Source organism: Tupaia chinensis, unplaced genomic scaffold (genome assembly GCF_000334495.1).
Source record: "Tupaia chinensis unplaced genomic scaffold, TupChi_1.0 Scaffold000422_1, whole genome shotgun sequence".
Lineage (NCBI taxonomy): Eukaryota > Metazoa > Chordata > Mammalia > Scandentia > Tupaiidae > Tupaia > Tupaia belangeri.
Genome location: NW_006159927.1, coordinates 1660999 through 1680632, shown reverse-complemented (window position 1 = coordinate 1680632; position 19634 = coordinate 1660999).

Here is a 19634-nt window from a genome sequence, read left to right as displayed (position 1 = left end):
TCTTCCTCAGCCAGCTGGGCGGTTTCTCAGTGGGGAGTCTGGGACATCTATCCTCCTCCTTCTCTGCGGGTGCCCCAGCTCAGGGACTCCTCTTCCTTCTGCCCTCCCACCCCCAACAGCAGCGGTTTCCTTCTCCGCCCATCCCCTGTGGCTCTGGAATTCCTGGTGGAGCCTACTCCCCAAGCCCAGCCAGCACCCGGCTGTGCAAAAAATACCACTGAGCATGTGCCCTGGTGTGCAGGACTGGGCGCAAGGGTGCCCGCCAGTGCACACATGTTCGTGGGCATCGTGGCTGCGTCTGGACCTGGCTGGGCGTTTCCCCATGCACGTGTGTGTGTTTCAGCTTCCAACCGTGTTTATACACCAGTGTATAATTTTTTGTGCACACACACTCAGTGACGCTTGGGGAAACTTTTCTGAAAATCCTGGGCTGGCAGTTTAAATATAAAAAGGCTTTGTTTAATGCCAGAAGCATTTCCCCCACGTTCTGGAAGCCACAGAACATTCACCTGTGTTCTCCCTCCCTTGTTCAAGACCTGGAGGCCCCAGGCTTCCTTTGGGGGCCCCGGGGGGCGGGGGTTGGAATAGGTGAGGTTTCCGGGCTCAGAGGAAGGTGGTCTTCTCTCTGTCTACCCCAGCACCCCTATGCCCACCTCATCCCTCCCCCCAAAAGGCTTTCTCAGGCCCCTAATCCTCCCCAGTCTCTGTCTCCCTCCTGGGGATGTTTGACTTTGAATCTTGAACCTTTTCCTCCTCAAATGTCTAAGCGCGTTCAAACGATGCCAGCATCACTCGGGCTGCAGAATTCAAGTTGAAATGTGACCAGCGTGTGGCGGGCTGAGAGCGGTGTGACTGGAGGTGGCAAGGCAGAGCAATGGGAAGCAAGGGGAACAGAACGGCCCTCGGAAGGCGTGTCCTCACTTTGAGTTGACCACTTTGAAATGGGGATGACAACACTGGTCTCATGAAATCCTTAGGAGTTTAGTTCTTTTTTCTTTTTCCTAGGATTTTTTCCATAAAGTGTGTGGATTTACCAGAGAGAGAGAGACAGTGAGAGGGAAAGTGAGAAATCACCTCCTGGGGGACCAACAGTTGGTGTAATGGCTATGTCGCTGGACTCCCATGTAGTCAACTGAGGTTCGAGCCCCGGACCTGGTGGCTTAAACTCACTCCTGGAGTGTGTGTGTGCCTGCCCAAGATCCCAAGATCCCGAGAGGAGAATGGAGAAGGGATTGCGACCTAGCCATCCCCGCTGGAGGGTGATTTCTCGCTTTCTGTCTCTCTGTCTCTCTCCTCGCTGTCCTTCTGGTGAGTCCATACGCCCTATAACAAAAATTCTTCTCTCCCCCCCCCCAAAAAAAAAAAGAAAAAGAAAAAGAAATCACCTCCTGGAAGAGATTGCCAAGCCACAGTCCCTTCTCCATTCTCCTCTGAGGATTTTTGGACACGCACGCACACACATGTGCCCAGCATGATTTTCAAGTTATCAGGTCCAGGACTTGAACCACTGCTGACCATGTGGGAGTGCAGTGCCTTAACCTCTACCCTACCCGCTGGCCCTAAGAGTTTAGTTTGTGTGTGTGTGTGTGTGTGTGTGTGTGTGTGCATTTAATGCCGGACTTGTCTGGCCATCCTAGGTACTGAACAAAGATAGCTCTTTATTATTTTGTCGGAGGCCGAGATAGAGAATCACAGGTAAAAGCATGTGCTTTCGATTCTGGGTCCGAATCCTGACCCCATCATTTTCTAGCAGCTTATTGAAATGTCTGTGCATCTTTTCCCTTCTCAGGAAAGTGAAGCCAGTAGTGCTGCACACCTCCCAGGGTTATTATGAGGCTTTAATGAGTTGATTTACATGAGCAGTAGTACCCTGCCTGGCACGTAGAAGTGCTGTGTAAGTTTCGGTTTTTATTATCCCTTTAGAACAGGGGTGGGCACCACCTGTTTTCAGCCAGCCCTCCTTTGCGCTAAGAATATTTTACACATTGTTTAAATGGTCGGGGGGAGGAGGAGAGGACGCTCATATTTCAAGATGCATAAAAATGATATGGAACTCACATTTCGGTGTTCATAAATAACGTGTTACTGGAACGCTGCCACACCCATTTGTGGCAGCTTTCCTACTAAAAAGGCAGTTAAGTTGTTTCAACAGAGACCTGAAGGCCTGAAAAGCCAAAAATATTTACTCTCTGGCCTTCAGAGACCAAGTTTGCCAAGCCCTGCTGGACAGCGTCAGCTTCCTCAGCGTAGGGAGTTGGGCCTGTTTGATCAGCAGGGTCTCTCCAGTGCCTGGAGCAGATCCTGGGACATAATAGCTGCTCAGTAAGTATTGGTTGCATGGAGTTTGGCCCCAGGTGTAGGGGAGGCTGCAGCTCCAATGTTCCTGAGCGTGGCCTGGGTGTTCCCAGGGACGCATGCAGATGCTCTTTTGGATAGCTAAAGGGGGAATCTGCCTCCCCGACTTGACTTCCTCGAGGGGGAGACCAAGGACTCAGACCGGTTGCAGGGAAGTGACTGCTGCTTGGCGCCTTTCTATCCAGCCAAACCACGTGAGCAAGACCCTAGGGAACAAGCAACTTGGGGTCATCCCTGGTCCCTGGGGCCATGCTTTTCCCTTCCCTCCCACTCTGGCAGATTCACGGCAGGAAGCGAAGCAGCAGAAGGAGTTTGAGAACAGCTCCCCTGACCTTCCTGGGTGGGGTGGTCCCTGGCAAAGTGATTGTGGGGGATGAACCTTCCTCTCCCAGGGGAAAGAAGAGAGAAAGCAAGGCTCTCTGGGAGTATTTGCCATGATGAGATTCCACTCAGCTTTGCCAGAGGCCCTGGGGAGAGGTCCTTGTGACTGTGGGCTGGGAGAAATAACAAATAAGCCCAGTGTGAGAACGGGCACAGATCCTCCAGTTGGGAGGCCATGCCAGCTTGCCTGCGTGACTGGGCCTGAGGGTTGCACAACAGGGTTGCCAGAGGTACCTCCCTTCACTCCGTGTTTCTTGAAATTCTGTGTGCTAGGTGCTGGGCTTGGTGCTGGTGCACGACTCCTCCCAGGTGGAGCTCACAGCCTTCTGGGACATAAATAGGATGCATTGAAATAAGTGCATAGAGGCCGGCAGGTGGCACAGTGGTTAAGGGCACTGGATTCCCACATCGGCAACCATGGTTCAAGTCTTGGGCCTGGTGGTTTGCTTTTTTACTTTCCCCTCTCTTTCTCTCTTGGTAAATAAAATAATAATCATAATAGTAATAAATAAAGTTAAATGGAAAAAAAAAAAGAGCATAGTCAGAGTGCTCTTATGGATGGACCACCACCCTCCAAACCGAGCTAAGGATACAGCCATGCATTTTGCAGAAGGGAAAACGCAAATGGCCAAAAACACATGAAAAGAAACTCAGTCTGGCTCTTGGTCCAGAAAAAAGCAGACTAGAGCCACACACAATGCCAGTTTCTGCCCACTTGCTCAGCACAGCTCAACATGAGTGACATCTTTTTCATTCTGGTGAATATGGAGGAAGAGATACGAATATGAATTGTTACAGTTTTGGGGGAAAATGAAAAAAAGATGTTTTAAATTTGCTAAATGGAGGGACCAGCAGATGGCATAATGCTTATCTTGCTGGTCTCCACATTGCCATCGGCACTTGGAGTCCTGGACCTTGTGGCTTCAAACTCACACTGGCGCGGATGTGTAGCCCCCGATCCCGAGAGCAGAATGGAGGAGAAGGTGTTGCGGTGTGGCTATCCCCCCGGGGAGGTGATTTCTCACTTCATGACTCTCTGTCTCTCTGGTGAGTACACACACCCTAGAGCGAAAATCTCTCTCTCAAAAAAAAGTTGCTAGATGCACATGCTGTCAATGGAGAGAAATGGAGGGAGACAGAGAGAAGAAGGGAGGAGGTGAGAAAACACCCTACCCCTAGGGACCAGCAGTTAGTGTAATGGCTATATTGCTGGACTCCCACGTAGTCGACCGTGGTTCAAGTCCCAGACCCGGTGGCTTAAACTCATGCAGGGCGCGTGTGCGTGCGTGCCCAAGATCCCGAGAGGAGAATGGAGGAGAAGGGACTGCCGCATGGCCATCCCCCCTGGGGGGTGATTTCTCACTTTCTGTCTCTCTCTCTCTCTCTGTCTGGCAAGCGCATATGCCCTATAGCAAAAAATCTCTCAAAAAAAAAAAAAAAAAAAAAAAAAGAAAAGAAAAGAAAAGAAAGAAAAAGAAATGACAAAACACCCTACTCTATGGAGGATGGTTACACAGCAATCCCTTTTTCTCCATTTTCCTTTCATGATTTTGGGTACACACACATACAAACATAACTGGTGTGTTTTTTAAACTGCCGGATCTGGGACTCAAACCCCACAGCTGGACATGCAGAACTTAGCTGCCTTAACCAACACACCATTGGCTGACAAGAGATGAGGAAATGAGATTTGACACTATATATCTCTATATTAATGTAAACAAAACCACGCAAAACAAAGCAATCATTGTTTTTGTTCACCAACCACACACCTGAGATTCCATCCTGGGACTTAAGGACAAATATACAAGAATATTTATTAAACTGTTTTTTTTTTTTGAAATGACAAAAGCAGGGAAACATTTATACTCAAATTGAAAGGTTACATTGTAATACAGTTACACCTGTGATGTTACATGGCCAAGAAGAAGGAGTTAGCACTGTTCAGTGGCCCTGGAGGCCTTCCCGACACTGGTCAAGAGAGGCGAGCCAGATGTGGGCAAGTGGCCAGGGTCTATGATGCACCATTGCACACTGACATCGCCCTAGCCCCCTTCCATATATGCAGGGTCTTCAAAAAAGTTCATGGAGGGGTCGGCAGGTGGTGTAGTGATTAAGGTATTAGACTCCCACATGGCTGATCATGGTTCGAGTCCCAGACCCAGTGGCTTGAAACATTCTGATGTGTGCATGCGTGCCCGTGGCCATCCTTCCTGGGGGTGATTCTCACTTTCTCACTCACTCTGTCTCTCTGGCGATCACACTCAACCTATTGCAAAAATCTCTAAAACAAAACAAAACAAAATAAATTTTAAAAACCTCATAGAAGTGCATATTATGAAAAAAAAAACTATACATGGGTTTCAGAATTTGTTTGCATCACAGTAAACTTGTATTTTAGTTACGCTTTTCCCACGATCTTCTTGATGTCTTCTCCTATGTGTATGACCTGTGAGCACAGAGAATCCTTCTACAAGACTACACACCAGGCTGCTCTTCTTGGAAGTGGGGGGTGGGAAGGGAAGAGATGAGTAGGCGGAAAAGAGCTTGGTCCACAGCAAAAGTGGAAAAGCGTGCACTGCGTGAAGTTGACAGAAAACACATAACCTGATGTCCTACGTAGGATGCTTTGTAAATCTGTCAGAGCGAATTTATGTGCGGACAATGAGAAACTAGTGACGTGGACAAAGAAACATATTGCTTTAATCTCGAGTGGGTCTGTGGATCCTTTTCCTTCTGGATTTCTGCAATTTCAATATAGTGTTTCTTATAAAGTGTTTAAAAAATAGAGAGAAAGGTCACATAATAGCAACATTATCCCCAGCTGCAAACTGACCAATTAATTCTGTCTGGGGGAGGGAAAGGTCAAGGGTTTCAACGGAGCCTTGGAAAAGACAGAAGATAAGATACCCTCCATTACTGGGGAAGTGGCTAAAAATGGAGCTGGTCAGAGTGTGAGAACAACTGTCTGCCATCCCCACCCTTTTTTTTTCCCTACTTCTGGGAGTAAAATTGCATTCTTGCCAATAAGTAATTATTTCAACACCTGCGCTGTTCTAGGCTTGCTCTAGGCAGTGTGACTGGAGCAGGGAGTAGGATTCACAAGGTCCCTGTTCTCATGGAACTTATAGTCTACTGGGAAAGATGGGACCAGCAGTTAGCGTAATGGCTATGTCGCTGGACTCCCATGAACTCAACCCCAGTCTGAGTCCCCGAACCGGTGGCTTAAACTCACACTGGGTGCATGTGCGTGCATGCCCAAGATCCCTAGAGGAGAATGGAGGAGAAGGGATTGCAGTGTAGCCATTCCCCTTGGGGAGTGATTTCTTGCTTTCTGTCTCTATGTCTCTCTCTGTCTCTGGCAAGTGAACATGCCCTATAGCAAAAACCTCTCAGGAAAAAAAAATCTACTAGAAAGACAGACATTAAGCAAGAACACAAATAAAAGTGACGCCTAGTAAGTAATGAGATAATGATGTAGACAGCAGAACACAGGGCCTGGTACACAGGACATGAGCAGTGTGTGACTTTGGCTGGTCCAATCACTGTGATCAGTTGAAAAGCTTAGGGAGAGGGGCTGGCAGGTGGTATGGTGGTTAAGGCACTGGACTCCCACTTGACTAACCATGGTTCGAATTCTGGACCTGGTGGCTGACTTTCTGTTTCTCTTTCTCTCTTTCTCTGTGGTCAAATTAAAAACAAAACAAAACAAAACAAAAACAAATAAAATTAAACAAATAATTCTACCCAAAAAATGTTTTTAAAGAATTGGGGCCAGCAGGTGGCATGCTGGTTAAGGCGCTGGACACTCCCACATGGCCGACCACAGTTGGAGTACTGGACCTGGTGGCTTGCTTTCTCACTTTCCCTTTCTCTCTCTGGTCAAATTAAAATAACTGAATGAATAAATAAAATTAAGTAATGTTTTTGATTTTTTTTTTTTCCTATAGGGCATGTGCACTTGCCAGAAAGACAGAGACAGAAAGTGAGAAATCACCCACCGGGGGGATGATGGCCACACTGCAATCCCTTCTCCTCCATTCTCCTCTCAGGATCTTGGGTGTGCACGCGTTCACACCTGGTGTGAGTTTAAGCCACTGGGTCCAAGACTCGAACCGCAGTCAACTACATGGGAGTCCAGTGACATAGCCATTACACTAACTGCTCTTCCAAGGCTTCCCCTCCTTTTTGCATCCACTAGTGCAAGGAAAGCAGCAGGTTAACAGGGCAGCAGGGCTGAGGGAGAGAGAAAGGGTGAGTCTTTTCTCAAGCCTAGGATGGCACCCCTCTGAGATGGGCCCTCCTATCTCCACTGCCTTTACCTGAGGGCCAAACGCCAATTAAGTGCTTTCAGGATCTGATTTGTCAGTCAAGGTCCCTGGTGTGTGTCTTCCGAGGTGTGGATACCTAAATACTGGCAGCTTTTCCAGCCTTGCTGGCTGCTTAGGGGCCTCCTTGGGCCAAGCCCCTTCTCACCCCGACCCCAGCAGCACCCTTAGGGAAGAGAGGCTTAGGTCCGGTCAAAGGGCTGGAGGGTAGATTTGACTTAAGGCCAAGATTGAGTAATATTGACAAAACATCATTGTCTATATCAAAGACCCACCAACAAATGTAAAGAAAAAAAGTTGTTGTATCTACAGCCAGAGACACCCCTACCCCCACCACAGGATCATTCCCCCCCTCCCCCCACCTCCCTCCAGCCCTCTGGGGTCAGAACCGCAGGCCTTCCCCTCTGGCTCCAGAATCACCCCGTGTCACTGTGGCTGAGCCCAAATGTAAAACTCTAATAAGTAATGATAGTAAGTGATATCTGCTATATTGTTTCCTGCATATTAAAATCTTTCCCAGTGAAAAATGAGCACAACAGAACCTGGGGATTGATAGAGACTTGGGGGAAGGAGATCCTCCTCCACTCGCCACCCTCCAAATAGATGCTGTACACAACTGGCCGCGGTTCCCAGACGCCATCTTTATCGCCACATCTATCTGTTTACATGTCTATCCGAACATTCAGCCCTCTGAAATCAATACATCAATGCTATGCTTCAGGCAAAGCGTAGGAAGAGAAATTAACTGGCTTGGTGGGGGAAAAAACCCTCCAACCTAGGAGAGCAATCCGCTTTGATTTCAGCCCTAACGCCATCCTTGTAAAGCTGTGTGACTTGAGGCCAGCGATGTAGCTACCCTGAGCCTGTTTCTCACATGCACAGTGGAGACAATAGCAGCATTGTGGGCATGAACTTAGACGATGCTGGATCCCACATAGACGACTCTGAGGGTCGAATCCTGAACCCGAAAATCACACCAGGTGCATGTGTGTACGCTTGCCCGAAACCTCCAGCAGAGAATGGAGGAGACAGGATTGTGGCATGGTTATCCCCCATAGGGAGATTTCTCACTGTCTCTCTGTCTTTGTTTCTCTCTGGTGAAGGTGTGCGCCTTATGGGGGGAAAATAATAAAAAGACAAGGCAGGGAGAGAGCTCCCTGCAGCCTGAGGCTGGGTCTTGTGGGTGGGGCACGGGGAGAAAAGCTTGAGGAGTGGAGGCTGTCCCTCCCCCCAGCCCAGGGGTTGTTGGTCTGTCCCCTCCCTTCAAAGGAGAGGCGAGATTTCTGTGAAGTCCTGGGGTTCAGAAGAACAGAGGGGCAGGAAAGCGTTTCCGATTCCAGTTGGGGTTTGAGAGCTGGTGAGTGCCCCATGGGAGACAGTGCCTAGCAGGCCACTACAGGGATCCTGGGTGGGGCTCGGTGCCCAGCTTGGAGGGCATGTGGGATTGCTGCACTCCCAGGGGCCCCCCAGCAGCAGCCCAGCCTAAGTGCACCCCCACCCTGAGCTCATAGTCCATGCACTGGGCCTGCTCCTGGCTCTCAGAGCTGCAAGGTGGCCGGGGCGTCATGGTGAGTGGTGGATGGGACACGGAGTGGGTCAAGGGGACGAGGTCTCCTATTCCCTGGCATGCCACCCCTGCTTTCCTGATACCATGGTCAGGCAGCTAGAAACAGACTCACATCATGGAGTGTGACAAGTGGGTAGGTCCCAAACTGCCTGCCTGGGAGCCAGTCCCACTTCAAAACATCGTTAAAATACTAAAACTTGTTGTCAACATTTGAAAAACAAGGACAGGGGACGAGCAGTTAGCGTAATGGCTATGTCACTGGACTCCTACATAGTTGACCGCGGTTCGAGTTCTGAACCAGGTGGCTTAAAACTCACGCCGGGTGCGTGTGTGTGTGCCCGAGATCCCAAGAGGAGAATGGAGAAGGGATTGCGGCGTGGCCATCCCCCCTGGGGGGTGATTTCTCACTTTCTGTCTCTCTGTCTGGAGAGTGCACATGCCCTATAGCAAAAACTGTCTGGAGAGTGCACATGCCCTATAGCAAAAAAAAAAAAAAAAACTCTAAAAATAAATAAATAAATAAATAAATAAAAGAAAAAACAAAAAGAGAAATTAAAAAAATAATAAACAAGGATGAGCAGAGCTGCAGTGTGGCTTCCCCCCGCCTCTGCAGGGAGCCAGCCCCTTTGACTCCCCACAGACCTTTCCAACCTCCTGGCCTCTTCCCACCTGCTCAGTTTGCCTCTGGAGACAGCTGAGTCTGGGAAGTCTGCTATCCTGTACCAGGAGAACGAGCACGTGGGTGTGCCGGGTGTCAGGCCCTGGGCTGGACAGCCCTGCACAGCCGTTCGCTTACCCTTCCCCCATCCTCTTTTATTTTTTTTGAGAGATTTTTTTTTTTTCGCTATAGGGCACGTGCGCTCTCCAGACAGACAGAGAGAGACATAGAGACAGAAAGCGAGAAATCACCCCCCAGGGGGATGGTCACACTGCAATCCCTTCTCCTCCATTGTCCTCTCTGGATCTTGGGCATGCACGCATACGCGCCTGGCTTGAGTTTGAAGCCACCAGGTCTGGGACGCGAACTGCGGTCGAATACATGGGAGTCCAGCGACATAGCCATTACACTAACTGCTGGTTCCCCCACCACCACCCTCCTTTTAATGCTCACAGCCCTGTAAGGTGGGTTCTAGCATCTCCTGTGTTCACAGATGAGGAGACCAAGGCACAGGGAAATGAATGACTGGCCGGAGCCAGGAGTTTACCCATTACTAAAAAATATCACGTGCCCCTCATTTAGCAACCTCAAGAAATGAAGACATCTCTTTTGCCTCCTCCCTCAACATGTCTTTGTTACCTGATGTGGAACTCGAGAGCGTTGGCTTCAAAGGTCCGCTCTGCCGTTAGTTAGCAATGTGACTTTGGAAGTCTGCTTCCCCCTGAACATCAGTTTCCCCATCTTTCCAGTCCAAGACTAGATGCTCTCTGAGGGCCTTTTCAGGTCTAAAATCTTGACTCCTGTGTACCTTGTAAGAAAGGCCTAATCTTCCATTTTTTACCCTTGACAACAGGCCCATTGGGAATCTTCGGCTTCGCTGCATGATGGCTCTGCTCCCAGGAGCGGGAGCTTTGGAGAGCTGGGAAGAACTTCCAGAATCTGCCCTGTGCTCGCGCTGCGGCCTTGGCTCTGGGCGGGTGCTCTAGGGCCTCTCCCAGTGGGTGCCGGGGGCCGGATCCTCCTTTGTCTGCTGTAGGAGGCCAGCCAGGCACTGTGGCCGCACCGGCCCCTGCCCAGGCCTGGGAGATGGTTTTTTTTTTTTTTTCTTTTTCCCTGTGTGTTGCAGCTGGGACCGTTTATAATAGGGAAAAAAAAGAGAATGACCAGGCCAGCCGGCTGGAAAATAAAGAGACTTTAAAAGAAAAGGGCTAGGCCTGTTCTTCTCCCGTGGAGGCTTTGGTTAAGCAGAAAGTTTTAGTTCCTTTCTGAAAGGCATTTGGGCTTTTGAAGTCCCCTGCGGGAGCTCCCTCTGGCCCCTGGGAAGCCAGGCCCTGGCATGTCCCAATGTGCAATACCAGGATGGGGCCGAGGCGGCTCAGAGGAGGCGGTGGAGACCCTGGGAAATACGGCACCAGGCTGGGTCCACTGGGCTCTGGCCCTGCTCCCCCCACACACAGCCCCACCCCTCACCACTTTGCTCCCATCCCAGTGTGGCTCAAGCTCCACAATCACCCTTTGGTGGCCTTTTGCCTGAATTTCCTCTGCTCCCTCTGGCTTTGAACTCTGGCCTGGTGCTGGATGGGCCAGTGGGTGGGAATAAGACCACATTTGTTTCTTCCATCAGTTAGAGAGCCAGAGGGATTTCAGAAATGGGGAGACTGAGGCAGAGAGGTGTTCACCATAGTATGTACTTTGCCTGTCAACAGTACAATAGCCAACATCACTGAGCGCTTACATGTGGAAGGACCCGGATAATAAGTCCAGGGAACTGGATAAGCGATGAAAATGGGCGGTTGCATCCTAAGGCTACGGTTAGGGGAACTAGCCCTCTTCTCTGGCGTTGGCTAGTTCTGGTCCCTGTGAATGACAGGTGTCCTTGCCGGCCCACTGATGAGCGGGTCTCAGCCATACCCATTACTGAAGTAGGGCCTACTATGTGCAAAGTGCCACGTGCTAGGCAGAGTACGGCATTAACTCATCCGGGGATCTATGCCCTCCACGTAGCACTGGGGCCAGTCACTATGGTGAGAGTCTCTCGCTCACAACTACCCTGTGCCGCTGGCCTTGTTCTTTAAAAATGAGGTTGCCTGGGACCAGCAGGTGGTGTGGTGGTTAAGGCACTGGACTCCCACATGGCTGATCACGGTTCAAGCTACAGATCTGGCAGCTTGCTTTCTCTCTCTCTCTTTCTCTCTGTCTGTCTCTGTCTCTCATCACATTGAAGAATAATACATAAATAAAATCAAATAAAGAATTCTTTCCAAAAAAATGAGGTTGCCTGGGCAAATAGGTGACCAACTCTATGGTTGGAGTCTCAGACCCGGGCATGCGTGCGTGTGTGCCCAAAACCCAGAGAGGAGACTGGAGGAGCAGGGATTGGCCATCCCTACTGAAGGGTGATTTCTCACTTTCTCTCTTTCTGTCTGTCTCTGGCGAGTGTATATGCTTTATAACTAATTAAAAACAAACAAACAAACAAATAGGAACCAGCAGTCACGCCAGGCGTGTGCACGTGTGCCCAAGATCCTGAGAGTAGAGTGGAGAAGGGATTGCAGCCTGGCCATCTCCCCTGGGGAGTGATTTCTCACTTTCTATCAGTATTTCCAGTGAAAGACTATCTCTCAAAACAAAACAAAAACCAAACAAATAAACAAAACCGAAGTTGCTGTGCCCAGGAGCATGGCTAATAAATGGTAAGGCTGGGATTCGATCAGACCTGTACGATTCCACCATACAGGACTCTGCACTGCATGGTGGCCTCTAGTCTGCTGTCCCCTTGTTAATGTCTAGCCAGCCTTCTTGCCGATTTTCCAGCCACCACCACTCACTGGGCATTAGGTGGGTGCCATGGAGTGATGGGGTTACGTATCAAAACCCATGGCTATGCCCTGAAAGAACTCCCCAAAAGTATTTATTTCCTTTGAGAGTGAGAGGAGGTGCTTTCGACAGTCCTCCCTGCAGCTCTGCATCCTGCCAGGACGACTGATCCACTCAGGTGTGCCCAGGGTGATATGTAGACCCGGGATATAAACCAGAGCCTTCCCACATAGCCTCCAGCATTACACCACCGCGACTGGGCTCCGGAAGAGCTTTTCACCTAGTTGGGTGGGCAAACTTTCTACCAGTCAGCCTCTCATGCCCAGCAGAAAGCCTTCAGGTGACAGTGGCTGGTCGCACAGGGATGTATTTTAGCATCTCACAGACGGACAGTTATCCTGGTGCCATAGCTAAGTTCTGAGTATCTGCAGGGCACTGGGGATGTAATGGGGCAGTGTAGATTCGGCCCTGATGAGCCTGTTTCCCTCCTTCCTGCCTGCGGGACTGGGGCCTGTGCAGGGACCACACATCCTGATGTTCCTCTGAAATCACTGTGGTGTGTCTCCTAGGCCTGAGCACTAATGGATTCCTTCTATAATGGTGGAGGCTGAGGGGAACAGATGTATCACAGGAAAAGACCAAATATTAGATTGTTTTTTTTTTTTTTTTCAAAATGATCTAAGTCAGTTTGGTCCTTTTTACTGGATTTAAAAATGGTCAGAAAATGGGGCCAGCAGGTGGTATAGTGGTTAAGGTGCTGGATTCCCACATGGCCAACTGTGGTTTAAGTCCTGAACTCAGTGGCATGAAATTCATGCCGGGCATGTGTGCATTCATGCCCAAAATCCCAAGAAGAGAATGGAAGAGAAGGGATTGCAGCATGGTCATCCCCCGGGAGGTGATTTCTCACTTTCTCTCTGTCTCTCTGACAAAGCACATACACCCTACAACAAAAATCTCTCTCTCACTCTCTTAAAAAAAAAAAAAAAAGGAATCAGGAAAGAAGTTGGAGATGGGTGAGGGTTTTCTATCCCCTATAACTTCCATAGCCCGTGACGATGAAGGTGAGCCTCAGACTGAACTCTGCCCCCTACACCTACAGTTCTTTTTGAGAACTATTTTATTAGGCTTTATTAATTTATTTTAATTTGATTGGAGAGGGCCTGAGAGAGAGGGAAAGTGGGAAAGTAAGTCATCAGGTCCAGGACTCAAACTGTGGTTGGCCATGTGGGAGTCTAGTGCCTTAACCACGTACCACCTGCCAGCGCCCAGAACGTCTTAAACTGACTTTCAGTAGTAAAACAGAACCACTTTAAAGACAGAACAGGTACTGTGACCAGTCCTGTCAACTCAGTGAAGTCTCAGCCCCCTGTGGGTTCAGGTTATCAGACCACCCTCAGTGTGGAAGGTATACTCGATAAGCCTCATCACATTCTGAGGCAGTCAGAAACCCTGCTCAATGGCTAGACACAGGACCCTGCTGGACATGGTTTCAATGAGTCCCCTGAAAGTTCATGTGTTGGAAACTTAACTGCCATTGTAATTGTTTTAAGAGGGTAGAAACTTAACTTGATTATAGTATTAAGAGTTGGGGCTTTTAGGAGCTGATGAGCACTAGGTAAGGTTATTAGGGTTGAATCCTGGTGGCTTTCTAAGGAGAAGAAGAAAATCCAGAGCAGACAGTCAGATGGACATAAACTCTTGCCACATGATACTTGTGCTACCTTGGGCACCTGCAGAGAGGCCCTACCAATAAGAAGACCCTTACTAGATATGACTTGTTGACCTTGGAGCTCTAAAACCGTGAACTAAATAAACCTCTATTCTTTACAAATTACCCAGTCTGTGATGTTCAGTTATAGCAACAGAACAATAGACTGAAACAGACCTCTGAGGGATCAAGGGGTGTATATGTAGGAATGTACCTTAAGGGTACAAGCTATCTCAGCGTCACTGGTTTCAAAGTCCTTGTTCATGCACAGTTGGAAGTGTGCTAGAGCATGCTTGCTAAACTATACTAGGAATGTCTGTAATATCACCAATGAGAACCCATTTCTAAATGGACACGTTCTTTGAAAATTTTATTATTTACTTTTATAATAGAAGGCACATGCACACACATGCATGCACATGAGAAATAGAGAGTGAGGGGTATTCTGGACAGGGCCTTGTCTTGCAGTGATCCCTTTTCCCTAGCCTCCAGCTCCTCAGGACCCTGGCCACCTGTGTGTACTGCAGAGTGTTTTCCTTAGTCCAACCTGGGGATCTGAATCTGTGGTTGTCCACGTGGTTTCCAGCTGTGCAGGGCACTGAGTTACCACTGTGCCACTGGACCATTATTATTATTTTTAAGTTTGTTTATTTCTTTCATGAGAGAGGGAGATAAACACCCACAACAGGGTCTCATGTGTGATCCCCAACACCAAACTTTTGAGTTAGCCATGATCACAGGTGCCAGAGTGTACAGGTTAATCAGGGAATGGAACACGTGATCTTCCACATGAGTCTAGCATTATGTGAGCAGTGCATTGCTGCTGTGCAGAACCAGCTTAAAATCGATAATTTTTTTTCCTCCAAATATTTTCTGGTGTCCTTGCTTTTAATAAACAAACAAACATACATACATATTATTTATTTATTTACTTTTCATTTGATTAGAGAGGGACGAAGTGAGAGTGTGAGTGAGAGGAAGAGTGAGAGAGAGAGGGAAAGTGAAAAAGCAAGTCCAGGTCCAGGGTTTGAATCTTGGTCAGCCATGTGGGAGTCCTGCACCCTTAACCACCACGCCACATAGATGTTTATTCGTCTATTTCTTCTCTGAAAAAGAGAGAGAGAGAGAGAGAGAAAGAGAGAGATAGATATGCATTCTTTAGAGGGTTCTTCAGGCTGCAGACCATCACCAGGTTCAACTAGTCTGCATCGTGGGCACGGGTGTGCATGTCTTATATGAGTACAAGGAAGTGTCAGGATGTGAACCTGGGGCTTCCCCATATGGGTCCAACACTGCATTACTGCTGAGCCACTAGCTGATCCATCACTTTTTTCTTTTTTCTTTTTCAATGTTTTTGCCATAGGGCATGTGTGCTTAACAGAGAGAAGGCAAGTGACAACCCCCCCTGCCCTGAGGGGGAATTCATTCTCCTCTTGGGATTTGGAGCACGCATGTGCACAGGCCTGGCATAATTTTCAACCAGCAGGTCTGGGACTCCAACTATAGTCAGCCACGTGAAAAATCCAGTGCCTTGACCACCACACCACCTGGTGGTCTCCCCACATCACATGTTTGATATCCAGTTAGCTAATTAGACTGGATGGTGGTTTATTAAGATACTGATGGCCAAAGTCATGTGGCCATTTCTGGAGGGCACCCTTGCCTGACATGCATTCTGCAGGTTGGATGCAGGGAGGCAGGGAGAGGTGAGGAGGCATCGTCAAAGCTTAAAACTGAGCATTCTGATGCCAGCAGATAGCGTGGTGGTTAGGGATGCTGGATTCCCACATGACTGACCATGGTTTGAGTCCTGGACCCAGTGGCCTGCTTTCTCACTTTCCCTCTCTCTCTCACTCTGTCCCTCTCTGGTCAAATGAAAATAAGTAAATAAATAAAGTTAAATAAAATAATTCTTTTAAAAAATCACATTCATTATACTGAACTTAAAAAAATGATGATGATGATGATGATTTTTGAATTTGCCCAAGGATGTGTGCACTCACCGGAGAGACAGAGAGGGAAAGCGAGAAAGCACGCCCCAGGAGGTACAGTCGTGCTGCCATCCTCTCGCCTCCATTTCTCCTTTCAGGATTTTGGGTATGCATGTGAATATACCCAGCAGGCTGGTCAAGCCGTCAGGTTCAGGACTTGAACTTCATGATTGGCCATGTGGGAGCCAGCTGCCCTAACCTGCCATGCCACAGGCTGCTCTCCTCTCCCCCAAATAATTTAAAATAAAAAAAAAAATCAAACTGAAAAATCTTTTTTTTTTTTTTTTTCCCAAAGTGAATGTCATACACTGTAAAAGAAGTATTTTAAGAGAACAAAGGAGCAAGTGACCCCGAGTCAAGTGACCCCAGCTTGAATGTGCCACTCACCAGGGACAGCTAGAGGGAGTTGGGCGGAGGCTCACAGTGCCAGGGCCAGCAGCTCCGGGCTTTCTGAGAGTGTGAATCCTTGGGGACCCTCCTACCAAGTTGGTTTCCTTACTGCCTTGTGGGTGTTCCTACAAAGACTGCTGACGTTTGAAGAATGAAATAATTATAATAATGATGATAAAATAGGAATGGCTTTCCCAGCTGAACAGAAACTGGAGAAGACAAGGAGGTTCCCACACCCGACTTATTGTTTTTGGCACCAGGCTTCTACAGCCCCAGAGAGGCAGATGTCTGGCCCCGCTTCTGGCCTCTTTGAGCTGTGGTCATGGAGGGACAATGAGGACCTCTGGGGAATTTCAGGAGCATCTGCAGGGATTCCCCTCCCCGAAACACCAGGCTGAGAACCAAAAGTAAAGAAAGGGACTCTCTGTCTGTCTTGCCTGATTCTCTTTCAAAACCTTCAGAAGCTTCCCCACCAAGCCCTGTCATCAGAACCTGCCATGTTGCAAATACTGACGTGGGGTGTGAGGTACCCAGGCTGGCGAGTTACTGACCACGATGCCAGGCCATCTGACAGGTTCAACCAGAAGACATGACCACCGCTTCCTTAGTACTCCCTGGGCAGGAGAGCTCAGGAAACTTGGATTCCTCACATGGACTTATCACTGAAGTAAAGCAAAAATGCACGAAGCCTTCTCAATAGACCTCAAGCTGCTAGAAAGCTTCTGCAAACTTGGGCTATATCTGTCTCAAGGGGATACAGGGGATGGAGTGCAGGGACTTATGGGTGCGAGGAGATTTGCGGCTGTGTGATTGGCACCTCTCTCTAGGAACATGGTTGACAATGGAGGGTATGAAGATGATAGAAAAGGAAGGGAGGAAAGTGAAAGTCTTATCAGTCGATGTCAGACAAGGAGCACTTGCTAACATCTTCAGGACAACCCAATGAGATCCATGCTATCTGTGTTCCCATTTTGCAGATGAGAAAATGAAGTCATAGAGTCCTTTGCTTGAGGCAGTGAAGGAGACTGGACTGGAAAAACAGATCTAATGGGCACCTAAACCTGGCTCTGATTGCCCCCTTTGGCCCTTTGCCTGAGCCAGGACAACTTCCCTTTAGAATCACCCAGTTCCTTCTCACCTCAGGCCCTTTGCACACATTGTTCACTCTATGGGAACTGTTCTTTTCTTTCTTCTTTTTTTTTTGGAGAAGTTTTTTGCTATAGGGTGCATGTGCTTGCCAGAAAGAGACAGGCAGAAGGCGAGAAATCAACCCCCAAAGGGGATGGTCATGCTGCAATCCCTTCTCCTCTTGGGATCTTGGGCATGCACGCACATGCGCCTGGCATGAGTTTAAGCCACCGAGTCCAGGACTCGAACCGCAGTCGACTACACGGGAGTCCAGCTACGTAGCCATTATGCCACCTCTGGTCCCGGGAACTCTGTTCTTTATCCTCTTCTTCTTCAGGCTGTCTGCCAGACCACCATTGTGTGTTTTGTTGGTCTCATTTACATCCTATTTTTCCTTCTTAGGACTGATTATAACTGTAATTAAATTATTATTTATATGGGCATTTGTTAAAATCAGCTTCCCCCACTAGAGAACGAGTCTCAGCATGAAAGAGCTGTGGTCCTTCTTGTTCATTGTTTCAGCCTCCATCTTGGCCCACAGTAGGTCCACAGTCAATAAACATCGAAGAGGCTGGATAATGGCTTAGTGGTAACACTGTGGGGGGCTGACCTATGGCAGAGGAAGGTCCTGGGTTTGCATCCAGAGAGCTCTCTGAACATGCTCGGGTGTGTGCCTCTGATCAATTGCTGGCGAGAGCTGGGGGTGGGTCTTGGGGTTAAGATCTTGTTGCGGGCGGGGTGTGTGTGTTTCTCTCTCTGTTTTACTCATGGAGGAAATAAACAAACTTTTAAAAAGTTTGCTGTAAACATATGAAGGAAAGGAGTCAGCTTATTTCCTGGGGGACTAGGGGGGGTTCATCTTTCCTTCCCCGGAATGGCTGCTCCTTATAGGCTGATGAAAGTTTTCATCAGTGGAGTGTGACTTTTGAGTCATGAAATGGTAAATAAAAACCAATTCTGGATGGCATATATATATATGTGTGTGTGTGTGTGTGTGTGTGTATTCAAGTAAGTGTTGTCATTTAAAGCGGGTGTGTGTGTGGAGAAGGAGAAGGTTGTCCTTTGCAAAGCATCTCTTGAACAACTCTGGGAATTCTTCAGAGAGCTAGCTGTAGAGGCCCCGAAAGGAACCCTACCTTATTTTACTCCCCTGGCCTAACTTGTTTTTGTCATTTGCCAGATCCTCCTCCGTTCATCAGACTGCTATGTATGACACCTGCCTCATTTTTTGGAAATGAAGGCTGAAGCCTCACCTGCTGCATGTCTGCAGGTACGTCCTTAAGGAGCATCAAGAAATAGTTGGAAAGGCAGCCTTTTGGACAAGGGGTCTTCAGACCCCTCCTCTAGTAGGGTGGTGACATTGTAGCAAGATGCCTGTTTGTGTGAGCAGGGTCCTACTCATTCTCAGAAACATCTTCCTGCAGTTTCTCTTGCATTTATGATGCTGCCTCTTTACAAAGAGAGGGCTTCCGGACAAGTCCTGAGCTGGGCGGGAGCAGCTGACCACTTTGCAGATGAAGGAGAAGCTACAGGGGTCTTTCTCACACCGGAAGGGCTTGGACCCCTTGATTTCCTGAAGGGAGTAGACAGGTGGGGTATAAAACATCACCTGAAAATGACCTCTTTCTGGTCCAAGGTCACCAGGCTGCTGAGGAGCAAGGCCCTGGAGTCACCGATCCCCCATTACCCACTCCCCCTCCTTGCAGGAGGAGCTCAGCGTGGCAGGGCGAGGGCGAAGGGGGTCATTACAGGTTTTTTGCTGCTCTGAGTTTTCCCTTAAAGCATTTTTTTTTTTTCTGGAAGGAGTTAAAAATAAAAGAAGCCTCAGAGGAAGCGGACCGCCGAGGCTGGGACGAGGTCGAGCTCCTTCTGACTTCTGCTGAGCTGGGAGACAGCAGCCCAGTCTTGCGGGAAGGGGGAGGAGGGGGAGCTTTAGGACGCGAACGTTGGTGACCGCGACGCGTGGGAAGAGGTGCAATAAACTTTGTGTGCTGCTGCAGGACCCTGATCCTTGAGGATTAGTTCGGGATGGGCTGCCTTTATGGCCCCCGAGTCTGGTACCCCATCTCGGGCCTTCGAGACTTTCGCAGTTCTCCGAGAGTTGGAAACCCGCAGCGCCTCGGGTCTCCAAGCACCCCTCTCTGCCCCAGACCCGCCTCGGTGCGTCCAGCACACCCCTTCCGCACCGCGCTCCTTTTGTCCCCCCCCTTTCTTTACTGGCTCCCGGCTAGGCGCCATCCGCAGTCTTCGGTCCCCCAGGGAGCTTGGGCCCGTGAGCTGGGGGCTGTTCTTTGCCTCCTCCCCTCCA